The sequence below is a fragment of the Rhinatrema bivittatum genome, chromosome 6 (assembly GCF_901001135.1).
Source record: "Rhinatrema bivittatum chromosome 6, aRhiBiv1.1, whole genome shotgun sequence".
In the NCBI taxonomy this organism is placed as follows: domain Eukaryota; kingdom Metazoa; phylum Chordata; class Amphibia; order Gymnophiona; family Rhinatrematidae; genus Rhinatrema; species Rhinatrema bivittatum.
Genome location: NC_042620.1, coordinates 261,682,508 through 261,694,522, shown reverse-complemented (window position 1 = coordinate 261,694,522; position 12,015 = coordinate 261,682,508). Strand labels below are relative to the sequence as shown.

The 12,015-nt window shown below is 50.3% G+C and overlaps 1 protein-coding gene across 3 annotated transcripts in view; it reads right to left on the bottom strand.

Moving 5' to 3' along the window:
* PPP4C (protein phosphatase 4 catalytic subunit) overlaps nucleotides 1-10,513 on the bottom strand; it is a 147,353-nt gene extending 136,840 nt beyond the window's left edge. Inside the window, exon 1 of one of the 3 annotated variants that reach the window (XM_029607000.1) lies at nucleotides 10,110-10,513. The gene's annotated coding sequence lies outside the window, so the exon portion shown is untranslated. Of the gene's footprint in view, nucleotides 1-9,992 lie in introns of all 3 variants that reach the window. The other 2 variants (XM_029607001.1, XM_029606999.1) reach the window with 2 other exon arrangements.
* Between the last annotated feature and the right edge of the window lie 1,502 nt (nucleotides 10,514-12,015).

Sequence of the window (12,015 nt, the reverse complement as noted above, 5' to 3'; positions counted from 1 at the left end):
CAGACAGCTGGGATGTACCCAAGCCGCCTTAACTGGGGTGGGACCCTGAAAGTCCCGCTCGAATCACACTGCTCCCAAAGGACTCTGCAGGAGGTCCCCGGACATCCAGGCGATAATGCCTGGAAAAAGTATGCCAGGATTTCCATGTGGCCGCCCGGCATATCTCTTGGCAAGAAACCAAGTGATTCTCTGCCCATGAAGTCGCTTGAGAACGCAGAGAATGAGCCTTGAGCCCAGGGGGAACAGGCTTACCACAGCCAACATACGTGGCCGCAATAGCATCTTTTAACCAGCGTGCAATCGTAGCTTTGGACGCTTGAAGACCCTTCCTGGGTCCATTCCACAAGACGAAAAGGTGATCCGACTTTCTAAAGTCATTCGTTACCTCCAAATAGCGTAAGATAATCCGACGGACATCCAAACGCCTCAAGTCCCGGCCCTGAACCGACTGTAGCTCCTCGTCCGAAAAGGAAGGTAATTCCACCGTTTGGTTGACATGAAACGGGGAGACCACCTTAGGTAGAAAGGAAGGAACAGTTCGGAGGGAAACTCCTGACGCCGAAATGCGCAAAAACGGTTCCCTGCAAGAGAGAGCCTGAAGTTCCGACACCCGACGAGCCGAGGAAATGGCGACAAGGAAAACAGTCTTGAGCGTGAGATCCTTCAAAGAAGCCGCCTTAAGAGGTTCAAACGGAGCCGCACACAATCCACGGAGAACCAAGTTCAAGTTCCAAGACGGACAGGGAAGCCTGACGGGAGGACGCAAGTTTCTAACCCCTCGCAAAAACCGAGCCACGTCTGGATGACTCGCAAGGGAAGAGCCTTTGACCTTGCCCCTCAGGCAGCCCAAAGCCGCCACCTGAACTCGGAGTGAATTATATGCCAACCCCTTCTTTAAGCCATCCTGTAAGAACATAAGGATATCCGCCACTGACGAACGTCCGGCCGAAGTCCCTGCCGTGTCACACCAATCATGGAAAACCTTCCAAACCCTCGTGTAGGCGAGCGTAGTGGAAGACCGACGCGCCCGGAGGAGAGTAGACACTACCGCGTCCGAATAACCTCTCTTCTTCAACCGCTTCCTCTCAAAAGCCAAGCCGCCAGACAAAAACGATCCGCCCGATCGAAAAATACTGGACCCTGCCGAAGAAGATTGGGAAGATGACCGAGACGTAGTGGGCCGTCGACTGCCAGGTTGACCAGATCCGCGAACCACGGGCGCCGCGGCCATTCCGGAGCCACGAGGATCACTGGACCGTAATGGGACTCTATGCGCCTTAACACCTTCCCCACCAGCGGCCACGGAGGGAACACATAAAGAAGAATGTGCCGAGGCCACTGAAGGGCTAGCGCGTCCACCCCTTCCGACGCGTGCTCTCTTCTCCGACTGAAGAAGCGTACCGCCTTTGCATTTTGGCGAGTCGCCATGAGGTCCAAGCGCGGAGTTCCCCAACGCTGCGCGATGAGAGCCATCGCCTCCAACGAGATCTCCCATTCTCCTGGATCTAGGTGCTGCCGGCTGAGGTAATCCGCCTGAACATTGTCCACGCCGGCAATGTGGGTGGCCGCGAGACGCTCTAAGTGCCTTTCCGCCCAGGACATCAACAGCGCCGCCTCGATCGCTACTGCTTGGCTTTTTGTGCCTCCTTGTCGATTTATGTACGCCACTGTGGTCGCATTGTCCGACAGAACTCTTACTGCTCGACCACGTACCAGTGGAAGGAGACAACGCAGGGCCAGGCGGACCGCTCTGGTCTCCAATCGGTTGATGGACCAAGTCGCTTGGAGTGCCGACCAGTTGCCCTGGACCGCACGGGACTGGCAGACCGCACCCCAGCCCGACAGGCTGGCATCCGTCGTTACCACCAACCAAGACGGGGGTTCTAGGTCCACCCCCTGTAGGAGATTGGCTGGGGTCAACCACCAAGAGAGACTGGAGCGAGCCGGTTCCAGCAAGGGCAATTCCATCCCGTACTCCTCCGAGCGGGGATCCCAACGAGATAGAAGTGCTCTTTGTAACGGACGCATATGCGCAAAAGCCCATTGTACCATTTCCATAGTAGACACCATATGACCAATGACTTGTAAATAATCCCAGACCGTGGGAATCTCGAGCTCTAACAGGCGCCGTACCTGAGTCATGAGATTGAGCATGCGTTGCTGCGAAAGAAAAACCTTGCCCACCAAGGTGTCGAACCGGGCTCCCAGGAACTCTAGCTGTTGGGTCGGTTCGAGTCTGCTCTTCGCGAAGTTGACTACCCAACCCAACCGCTGCAGCTGGCGCACTACTAAGGAGACCGCCCGGTTGCATGCCGCGTGCGACTTTGCCCGAATGAGCCAATCGTCGAGATAGGGATGTACCAGGACGCCTTGCCGGCGGAGGGAAGCCGCTACCACCACGAGAACTTTGGTGAATACCCGCGGCGCGGTGGCCAACCCGAAGGGGAGGGCGCAAAACTGGTAGTGGTCCCCCATCACCATGAACCTCAAGAACCTTTGATGCCGTTCTCTTATTCCGATGTGCAGATAGGCCTCTGTCAGGTCCAAAGAAGCCAAAAATTCTCCCTTGTGGACGGCCGCAATAACAGACCGGAGGGTCTCCATCCGGAAGCGGGGCACACGCAACGCCTTGTTTACTCCTTTGAGATCCAGAATTGGTCGGAAGGTGCCCTCCTTCTTGGGCACCAGGAAGTATATGGAATACCGACCCGTCCTGAGCTGGTCCCGGGGAACCGGAACTACCGCCCCCAGAGCCTGTAGATGGGCGACCGTTTGGGCTATAGCTACTTGTTTTTCTACGGGGCCGCACGGCGATATCAGGAAGAGATCCCGGAGGGGACGTACAAAATCCAACTCGTAGCCGTACCGAACCACATCGAGGACCCATTGATCCGAAGTAATTGCGGCCCACTCCTCCCAGAACCGGGACAACCGACCTCCGATAACGGGCACGGAGGAGTGGGCCCGCGCACCTTCATTGTGCGGGCTTGATGGCAGGAAAACCTTGGGAAGATCCCCCGCGTATAGGCCTCCTGCCGCGAAAGGAAGAAGAAGAAGACCAGGCCTGGGATCTCGTCACCTGCTGCCGCTGGGGAAGGGAACCCCCTCTTCCCCCACGGAAACGCCGTTGCCCCCGAAAGCGAGCCCTAGCGTTACCAAACGACCGAGGCTGCCGAGGCTTATCCTCGGGCAACTTGTAAACCTTGTTGTCACCCAGGTCCTTAATGAGCTGGTCCAGCTCCTCGCCAAACAGCAGCTTGCCCTTAAAGGGGAAGGAACCTAACCTCGCTTTAGAGTTGGCATCCGCCGACCAACGACGGAGCCAGAGCAACCTCCTGGCCGAGACCGCCGAGGACATAATACGAGCCGATGTGCGCAACAAGTCATACAAGGCATCCGCTGTATAAGCGACCGCCGCTTCAACACAATTCGCCTGCTCAGCCTCGCCCGGAGGGAGCTCCTGCATGGTCAGCAGCTGCTGAACCCAGCGGAGGTTGGCCCTCTGTACAAGGCTGCTGCAAGCCGCCGCTCGGACCCCCAGTGCCGCCACGTCAAAAATGCGTTTTAATAAAACCTCAAGCTTGCGGTCTTGGAGGTCCTTTAACGCTATACCCCCCGTCACTGGGATAGTTGTATGCTTTACCACCGCCGTGACAGCCGAATCTACCGCGGGTGTCTTCAAAAGCTCCAGGGAATCCTTGGGCAAGGGATATAGCCTTTCCATGGCTCGATTTACCCGCAGAGAAGCCTCTGGGAGCTCCCATTCCTTTGAAACGATCTGTAAGACCTTGTGGTGAAAAGGAAAGGTCTGCGGAGGAGCTCGAATCCCTGCCATTGCGATATCCCCTGTAGACGTGTCCGCGTCCTGAGGCGGAGTCGTCAACTCTAGCTCCTGCAACACGTGGAGGATAAGGGAGCTTAATTCTTCTTTCCCAAACAAGCGGAGTACCTGGGGGTCATCCCCAGCTACAGCCCCCGGATCGTCGGCCATCAGCAAGTCCGGAGCCCCCGGGGATTCCGGAGCGGCTCCTGTGTCTCCCAGGTCCTCAGCCCCACCCCCCCTCGGGCGGGGACCTTTGATCCCGGAGGACCCCACGTCCGGTGGACTCCCCCCCGAGACGGGGGCGGTCTTGGGAACCTTCGGGGGAGCGGGAGCCTCCGCCTCCCAGCCGGATTCTGCCTGTAAAAAGGCTTTGTGCATTAACAGCACAAAATCAGAAGAAAATGGCACTGACCGTTTCAGACTCTTCTTCTGACCACCCGATGCAGGGGGGCCCCGAGGAGACCCCGAATCGGCCTGGGAGCCCGGGCTCTGTGCCTCGGGAGAGGGAGGAGGGGAGATCTCCTCCTCCGACGCTGAACAGGCAGCCTGCCGCGTGTTCAAAATGGCCGCCGCACTCCTCCCCGGTGGAGGAGGGGCCGAAGGACGACTGCCTGAGGCGCTGCTGTGCCGCTCCGGAGAAGGGCGAGACGATCGGCTGCGGGCAGCGCTCGGCCCCCCCGAGGGTCCCTCGCCCCCGGGAACACATCGGGGGCAGAGACCCCCGCGGGAGAGTCGCGCCCCCGCCTCTCCACAGGTCAGGCAGACCGAAGAGCGCGGCATCAGCACCGCGAACGGAGCAGCACGACCAAATGGCGCCAAAAAAATCTCCGAGAGGAAAGCCTCACAGAAAACGCGCGCCGGGTGAGCTAGCCACCCCCTCCGGGGTCCGAGCAGGCACGGGCAGGCCGGGGCAGTAGAAAAAACGAGCACACTGCCTGTCACCAACAGGACTTAAACTGCTCTGCAAGTAAAAACTTTTTTTTTTTTTTTTTTTTTTTTAAACCCCCTTCAGGACTAAGGCCTGGAATTTGGGGGGGGAGGGTGACCGGCCCACCGGTAAGCTCTCCCCCAGGCTGCGGACACACTAACCCGGGAATATCAGAAGGGTACTACCCTCCGAGCCTGCCTCACACTAATGCCTAGCTACGCAGCGCAATACACTCACACAGACATTCACACAAACCGACAGGCAGACAGAGGAGAGAAAAGGAAGCATCCAATGATCTTGCCCCCTGTCCTACCTTACTTTTTATAGTGTATTTTATTGTTTTAATTTTACCCCGACCGATAGATAGAACGACCGGAGCAGGACCGCAGGTTATGCCTCTCAATCTGCTGGAGTCAGAGATTATACTGAAGGATCGCAGGGGGCACACCAGTGTATATAGGGGGTGCTTTCAGTTTTCTCTCTGACTCCATCTGCTGGAGGGGAGGCATAACCCAGCTGTCTGGACTGATCCTGGTACGTACTGGGAATATATGTTTAATTACCATTCACTTGTTAAAAGTTTTGCATATATTGTACAATGGTCAATGTTAGATCTTATTAAAACACAAAATGTATTTATAATACCTGAATATTAACTTCAAATATAAATTCACCTTCCTATTACCACTTATGAAGAGGGATATCTGCTCTTCTTCAGTCCTCTAGAATCAAACAGGACCAACAATGGAGATATTAAAACCTGAACTCCTTTATTACTACAGAATGTAATCCCATCCAGCTCCATTACCTTGTCCACTTTCAATTTTGCTAAATTCCATAAATAATGTGGTTGCAAAAAAAAAAAAAAAAAAACAAAAAACTATAAAGGTCAGCTATACCTTTTCATTGGAATACAGGGAATGACTAGTTTTCCAAATTGTACTATCAGATTCAATCAAACCCTCATCTGCAAATACAGCGATAACTACTCCACTTCCATATGTGCTCCTGCTAAGAGTGGCTTTTCTCCAATCCTTTCTTTGGTAAACACTGAACAAAAGTACTTGTTTAGTGTTTCTGCTCTCTCATCATCCTGCACACATTCAAATGGTTAGACTAAAAGGGCCTTACAATTCTGACCGGACATTTCCTAGATTGAATTTGTCTTTTACATTTGTCTTACAGTTAGTTCCACTACCTCTGCTCCTCTTCCTCCTTTTACTGACGTTTTGCCAGCATGACATTTTTTCTTCCACTAGTACCTACCTTCCCTGCTTCTCAGCTGTTCCACATATTCTGGGCTGTCTCTCTTTCCGAGATCCCTTATGCTCTTTAACTGCTATTCTTTTAATCTGCGCAGTTACCTCTTTCTATTATTTACTTTACCAAAAATTCGGTACCCTTACTAGATATTTTAGTTTAGCCACTGTTAGACTTCACTAACATCATCTCATTTAGTACCTTTTCCAAGTACCTCCATTTGAACAACGATGTTCACAGAATGTACTTTTTTTTCAAACAAAGCGCAGACCTACATAATAAAGACCGCCGCAACCCGATAAACTGCAAAAAGTGCATTCCCTGGAGGTCGAGAAGCAGGAGAATATTGAGCCTTTTGACATTGCCTTGCAGATCCGGGGTAAGGAGAGCTTCTACTAGCCCCGGTGAATTTCCTTACCAAACGCTTCCTGATTTGTGACGTCATCGGGGAGGGACCCGCTGGAGATTTAAAAGCCAGCCCCTTTGCAACGCGCAGCCAACACCGGCAAGCCGCCCAAGCCGCACGCACCTAAGGGGCATGCGGCTTTGTCGAAACTTCGCAATTTTGGGGACTTTCCTTTCAGTATTGTGAGTAAATAGATAATTTATATACCTTCCAAGATCTCGGCCTCCACCTAGGAGATAGCAGTAAATTTAAAGGGAAAATGAAAAACCTACCTGCAAGTTCGTAACTGTTTAAATGCCTCATACAAAACGCAAGGCAAAGATAAGGGAGATGGTTTCGTCCTCACCCTTATCAACGCCTACGCAAATGCATATTCCGTTTTTTTTCGCTCATTCATCTGGAAATATACCAGGAGACCTGGCCGCAGAAGGAGTCGACATGGAGCTGATTTCGGACTCTCAGGCCGAAACAACTTTGAGTCCGGGCGCACCAAGCCACCCTCCCCCACCATGTAATATATCATCAGACTTTTTAAAACTAGGATCAGTTTTAGAAGGTCTGGGAGAGGGAACCATGCCTACCGAGGGGCAACTGGTTACAAGAGAAGATATAGGGTTTAGGCTACCCTTGGACAAACCTAAAGAAATTACGCTGAATTCATTATGGACTGCTATAAAGTCTCTGGAAAGTGCGATCATTAATTTGACTAGAGTTACAGTAGATTCAAACAAACGTTTTGATAACATCGAGCTCTCTCTTGGTAAGAAACAAGAAAAGATTGAACAAATGGAGACTAAATTGGCCAAGTTAGAGAACTGGCAGCAAAAATTTGCCAAGGCAGAGATACTATATGAAAAAAGGTTTGAAGGGATTGAAAATACACTGAAATATCTAAATTTAAGAATACTCAATTTCCCAAGACATGAGTTAATCTCTGCTTACGATATGTTTAAAGAATATTTAGTGCAAATATTAAAAATACCAGAAAAATCATTACCAGTTTTATCAAAAATTTATTATGCGTTACCAAAAGATAAAACGGATAAGAATAAAAAAGTGGAAGATCAGATTAATCTTTCAGCAATAATTGAGTCCTCTGTAGAGACAGTAATTTCAACTAGGAATGATATGCATATTTCATTTACATTTGCATCAGATAGAGAGACTGTACTGAGGCTTTATATGAAGAATTGTCTTGCTTTGTTCCATGGTGAAAAAATACGTATCTATCCTGATTTTTGCAGAATAACACAGGACAGGAGAAGAAAATTTTTAGATTTGAGAACAGAGATAGAGTCCAAGGGTGGGAAAATGTTATTGAAGTTTCCGTGTAAGTGTGAAATTGTAAGTAATAATCAAAAGTACATTTTCTTTGAAGTATCACAACTCCGAGCTTTTCTTGATTCCCAGTCCCCTAAGTCTGTAGTTATGGAGCCTAGTGCAAAGTAGAGATATCTAGATGACACTCTTGTTTTTCAATTGTAAATAGGTCACCTCCTTATTGTCCTTAAACCGCTCTTTTTTTCTTCTTAACTGCTAATCTCTTACAGGCCGATACAGTAAAGTGTGGCCGCGGTTACCCTGCTTCTAACCCGCTTTCTACTCACAATTTGGCCGCGTTAGTCCAACCTGCGATTCACTATCCCTTTTAACCCATCTTTACCGCTTCTTTAAATCAACAGGAAACCCTTTCCGCCCATGGCATGTATATGATATGTAAACGATCGGATTAGCTATTCCCTCCCATACAGTAACGTGCGCCCCGATTATCGCCTTTTTAACCTGTAGTTTTGCCGCGCGTTTAACCTGCTAATTTACCGCCGACCTTTACCCCTGCATTAGTGTAGAGCATCAGGCAAGCCCCGGCAGAGAGAGACAGCAATAGGCAGGCTCCGGTCAAAATCGACTCGACATGTTATTAAAGCAAATGTGAATAAAGTACAACAAAAGTAAACTCACTGCATGTGAATGACAAACAGTCCTCTCTCCCCCCCCTCCCGAAGCAAGGCACACGGCGAAAATCGACTCGACATGTTATTAAAGCAAATGTGAATACAGTACAACAAAAGTAAACTTACTGCATGTGAATGACAAACAGTCCTCTCTCCCCCCCCTCCCGAGGTGCACACCACGGCTCCCCTGCCTCCCGGGGGCAGCCGGCGGCGAAAGCCGCTTCCAGCAGCCCCCGTTGGTGAAGGTGGATGAACTCACGCCTGTATGTGCAATTTGGGCGCTCAAGCCAGCGAAAGTGCATGACCAAACACCGTGACGTCAAGCACAGCGTGCGCTCATGCGCCTTCACTGCCTTGAGCACCCAAATTGCACGTACAGGCGTGCGTTCAGCCACCTTCGCCGGCGGGGGCTGCTGGAAGCCGCTTTCGCCGTCGGCTGCCCCCAAGAGGCAGGGGAGCCGCGGTGCGTGCCTCAGGAGGAGGGGAGAGAGGACTTTTTGTCAGTCACATGCAGTAAGTTTACTTTTGTTGCACTTTATTCACATTTGCTTTAATAACATGTTGAGTCGATTTTCGCCGTGTGCCTTGCTTTGGGAGGGGGGGGGGGGAAAGAGAGGACTGGCAATCCCTGATGCCCGAGCGTAGGAGAACCATCCACTTCCTGGTACCTGTCATTTCAAATGACATTTGAAATGACAGGTACCAGCGCACCCAGGATACTGTATAGGCGCTGTATAGCGCTCTATACAGTAAAATGGATTGCTCAGGCCTACCTCTTCATGGACGCGGCTTGCATTTGCATCTAATTTAAATACTGTATCAAGCGGTATGTGATCCGAACTCTGCGTGCGGCAAACGAGGGTGCGCCTGGCACTGCCGCACTCTAACGCGTCCTTACTGTATCGGCCTGTTAATTATTTCCTAGATATTTAAGATATTATGTTTACTTTGAAATTGCTTTTAGCATGTTGTGATTATATTTGTAGTAATGATAACATCTGTTTCTTTAAAGAATATTGTTATTTGTTATTGAATATGCATAAATAAAAAATTTAAAAAAAAGTGCATTCCCTACAGACAAGATGGCTAATTAGCTCCGGGTCTTCAGGAATAGACTGAGGCCATCCTTGATTCTACCGCCACTGAGACTGGTAGGTCCAGTATCTAGAACAAACGCAAAAACTACAAGACTAGGTCAGACTGCCCCTCGTGACCCGGTATCAGTTTATGACCCCCCAACTCCCTCTTCCAACATAGACAGACTTCAGGAACCGGCAACCAATCCCGAGCATGCGCAAAACACGGAAGTGTGAGGGTGGGGAAGGGTAACGCAGAGTGTCGGCCTCGACAACTGCACGCCTAAACGGCAGGGCGCATGCGTAGAACGGACGAAGAGACCAAATCTCGCAGCCACTCTCAACAGGAAGAATAGAGCAAATAGGAGAAGTTTTCGGCGATACGCGGATACAGGCTGCCCCCTGTATCACCGGAGGCAAGCGCACCGCTGCAGGTATTGGGAAAGCGCAGAGCTTCCCTTCGGACGCTCATTCATCTCTCACGCACCCGGTATTCTCGCTGTTAGGGACGTTACACTCGGGCAGCCACCAGCTCTTTCTTTCTTACCTCGCAGTGTGTCCCGCTGAAGGAGGGAGACAGCGGGGACCCCGGCCGCCGCCGCCGCCGCTGTTTGCGTCACTCACACTCCACCCCCGCTAACCGCCGCCGCCACCTCGCGCTCACCCTCTTTGCGTCCGCGCGCCACCGATTCGCGCTCACCCCGCTCTGTGTCGGCGCGCCACCGCCGCCGCCTCCTCGCGCTCCGCCTCTTCTCACTCCCCCTTTCTTTCCTCCACAGGGTTCTTCTACCGTCAGAACATCGCAGTCACCCTTTCCTATCGGTCTCCTTCCGTCTATCCTCGCACCCGCTTCTCACTGAATAACTGGAACAGGCAAACTAATCCTGCGCGGCCTAACAGAAGCGCGTACTCGGGGCCTATAATTTTTTTTTTTTAAACAGCTGTTTCCGCTCGTGCCTGCTACCATCCACTCTCTCATCGGTCTGCGGATCATCTGGGGGAGGAGAGTATGCGTTCCAAGCCTCGAATCAGGCTATCATTCATTATGTGGAGTGCGACTTGGAACGCATGTCATTTCAGAACCGGGCATCCATTTTAAGTTAAACATTAAAAGGGGTGTATGTGAAAGTCAGAAGGAGGCTTGCAACACATGGAGGGGAGGAGCGCTGATGACTACCGTAGGTTGAATCTTTCGAAACCGTAGGGTTGCAAGTTGGCTCCAAATTCGCCCGACAGCTTCATTTCCTTCTGGTTTGGGGGATGCAGGTACATGCAGTTGTGCTTTTCTCAGTGGCCTGAAATCGGAACTGCAAGTCCCTGCATGCAACGGGGTAAATCTAGGACGGGAGCGACGCAGTTGGGCAAATCTGCAACCAGCTGCCGATTCTTGGGGGTGGAGGGCTGAATTCACTTCCTGCTCGTTACCGATCTAACAAGTTGGTTTGGATAGCTTCTTTTCTGCCAGTCACACAGAGGCTAGGTATCATAGTGGCAGAGTGAGTAAGAGCTGACATACATAAATGACCCATCAGGTTTTTTTTAGGATTGTAATTGCTACTCTGGCCAGGTAACCCACTGTTTTACTACCATTCTTTGGAGCCTTTGTTCATATCTTTTGCCTTTTTGAAGCCCAGTACTGTTGTTTCTCCACCACCAGGGCATTCCAACATTAAAAACAAACTAAAAATGATATGGCCGTAAAAATGTCAAACGATGGGCTTGTGTCTCTGGTGCCCTATACTCAGGCGCTAGAGTGCTGCAGTATTTAGGAATAATTTATTTTTTTTATAAACAATTTCAGCAAGCTGTGAATCTTGACATAGCTACTGTCTTCCATTTTATGTACAGAGTTGCTATTAAAAAATGCAGAAGAGCTAGTACCCTTGTATGCATACATCATGTTTTTGAGGCTCACAGATAGGTTTGTTTTGGTATACTGCTGAGGGAGTAGGGGGAAGCATTTTAAAATTTAGTGATGGGATTTAGCCCCAGCTGGAGAAACAGAGGTTCATATATCATCCTGATGAACTTGGCCTCTTTCGGTTTTGTGCTGTACCTGTTTTGGTTACATCATTGCATCTTCATAGCTGCTAGAGTAGTTGCAGCAGGTAACCTAGGCTTAGAGCCTCCCTTTTAGCATTTTCTAGGAGGGTGTCATGGGGGTGGGGCAGCTGTTGCTACTTAAGCTTTTGAAAGAATTGAGATCCTCCACCAGGCCACAATCCAACCCCTCATTTGAAAGGCCTAGGTCCAGATGGGGTTGATAAATCAATACTTCACAGCAGGCTTAGGATTATCACTCATGTCTCAAACCAGACAATGAGACCTATTCCTTAAAGCACTGATTTGACATATTTGAGTCTCCTTCATGGCTTTTGGAAGTTTGCTGTTTTTATCTTTTGTAATTATCTATACTAAGGCAAAGTGGGAAGGTGCAGGGGTCTCTGGTTTTCTCAACATTGCCTCCTTTTCCTTCCACATCTCCCAGTGCATTGTGGAAAAGAGATACACAAATGCTTTAAAAATACAAACAAAAAACAAACCAGCTAGTAAAGTCATGTATGCCACTA